The sequence below is a fragment of the Aplysia californica genome, unplaced genomic scaffold (genome assembly GCF_000002075.1).
Source record: "Aplysia californica isolate F4 #8 unplaced genomic scaffold, AplCal3.0 scaffold00315, whole genome shotgun sequence".
Lineage (NCBI taxonomy): Eukaryota > Metazoa > Mollusca > Gastropoda > Aplysiida > Aplysiidae > Aplysia > Aplysia californica.
This window is the reverse complement of record NW_004797585.1, coordinates 600,103-602,358: the sequence shown is the minus strand read 5'-3', so window position 1 is coordinate 602,358 and position 2,256 is coordinate 600,103. Positions and strand designations below refer to the sequence as shown.

The following is a 2,256-nucleotide window of genomic DNA, read 5'->3' as shown; positions in this document are numbered from 1 at the left end:
TATATATATAATGTAAGATATGTTCTGTAAGACTCCGAGACGTGTCCGGACTCCGTAGCGTGACCATTTCCGAGTTGCGCCCTGTAGCGTGTCCTTTGTTTAGCACACTTTTTTGTGCGCGCTCACTTGGGGTGCATTTTGGTTTTTACTTAATTCACTGTTCGTAATTGAAAGGAAAGCGAGAATAACCATTTGCAATATTGCAAATGTATGTAAAACCTCCAAAAGTTAGGATTTTCTTTTCCTGTCATCGGCTATTGGGGTAAGTTGCGTGAACTGGACATCTTATTGGGAGAGTCTTCGGCTTATGATGGAGATTATAAGCAGGCAGACTCTGGGATGGATCCTGAAGAGGGGTGGGGGGTGGGGGGGAGCAGAGATGGACATGTTCCGACTGCAGTGACCCCAACACAGTGGACAAGTAAGACAAGTAAGTAAGCAACTTCACGGCTTCTCTTACAGCAGGGTAAATATGTAGTACGATCTTCTCAAAGACTCGTAGATTGTTTCTGGTCCGTGATGGTCAGTTACATGTATATGGTTTTCCTTGATCGTGTCAACAAGTTGGTTTTTTTCTCTTTTAAGACGCCATTTATGAAAGAGTGATGTAAATTACTGGTTCGGTGTGCAACTTGAATGCTCGATTGAAAGAGTTCGCGTGGAACATTAAAAAAAGGGTGTGCAAATTTAATTTTAAAAAAAAAAAGCCGCGCTACGGAGAGCAACCAGGAGAGGACAGGCTAAGAAGTCCAGACACGCTTCGGAGTCCTACATATTTACCTATACACAAACGCACAGTTAAATGTATAATTATGTATTTTTGATTAAGTCTTTATTGAAATCATTGGTTTCATGGTCAATTAAATCGTCGGTTTAGTCATTGCTTAAATGATATATTATAATTAAATCATCAATGATTTTATCATCTTTGATTAAATCCTCAATGGTTGAATCATTTTTTGGCTAAATCGTCTTTGGTTAAATCATCAATGGTTAAATTATGTTTGGTTAAATCATCACTAGTTAAATCATCATTGGTTAAATCACAGGTTGAACCAGCTTTGCTTAAATCATCTTTGGTTAAATCATCCCTTTAAAAATGATCTTATGTTAAATCATCAATGTTTAAATCACTGCTTAAACCATCTTTGGTTAAATCATCTTTGGTCAAATCATACTTTTACAAATTATCTTGGGTTAAATCATCGCTTAAATCATAATTGGTAAAACACTATTGATTAAATCACTGGTCGTTTCATCAATGGTTGAATCATATTTGGTTAGATCATCCATGGTTCAAATCGTCAATGGTTAAATCATCTTTGGTTGGATCAGCAATGGTCAAATCGTCAATGGTTAAATTATCTTTGGTTAAATCCTCTTTGGTAAAATCACTAATTGTTAAATCATCTTTAGCTAAATCACCATTGGCTAAATCATCCCTGGTTAAATCATCATTGGTTGAATCATTATTGGTTAAGTCAACGCTGGTTAAATCATCACTAGTTAGATCTAAATCAACATTGGTTAAATTATTAAGGCTTAAATCATCATTGGTTAAATCACTGGTTAGACCATCTTTGGTTAAATCATCTTTGGTTAATTCATATTTTAAAAATTATCTTTGGTTAAATCATCGCTTAAATCACAATTGGTAAATCACTATTGATTAAATCACTGGTCGTTTCATCAATGGTTAAATCATCTTTGGTTAGATCATCGATGGTTCAAATTGTCAATGGTTAAATCATCAGGGTTAAATCATCACTGGTAGAATCATGACTAGTTGAATCATCTGGGTTAAATCATCACTGGTTAAATCATCACTGGTTAAAGCATCGTTAGTTAAATCATGGGCTAAGTCGTTAGTGTTTGTCATAACCAGCGGGTCTTCTCTCGTCTCCCTACAGTCCGGGCTCCGTCATTACGCCATTGCTTTCTTCACTGGTTGGAGACAACGAAGAGATGATCAAAATGGTATGAGTCCATCATCATCATCATCATTATCATCATCATCATCATCATCATCATCATCATCATCATCATCATCATCATCATCGTCATCATCATCATCACCATTGTTTAAAAGCAGAGTAGGTAGGGAGAGTCATGATAGTATAAAGTATAAATAACAAATTCATTTATTTAAGCAGCTCGATGTTTTGGTACGTAGGCTTCCTGAGGAGCGATCGGGAGTGAGGCTTATGTAGTGCTGTATTGTTCTCAGGGAATGGAGCCTAGTACAAAAAAATGGGG

General features: G+C 36.3%; 1 long non-coding RNA gene across 1 annotated transcript in view; it reads left to right on the top strand.

Annotated features, from left to right (window-relative positions):
* The first annotated feature begins 609 nt into the window (after positions 1-609).
* LOC118477960 overlaps positions 610-2,256 on the top strand; it is a 2,629-nt gene continuing 982 nt past the window's right edge. Inside the window, exon 1 of the long non-coding RNA XR_004858714.1 lies at positions 610-1,977. This is a non-coding gene — a long non-coding RNA (uncharacterized LOC118477960). The remainder of the gene's footprint in view (positions 1,978-2,256) is intronic.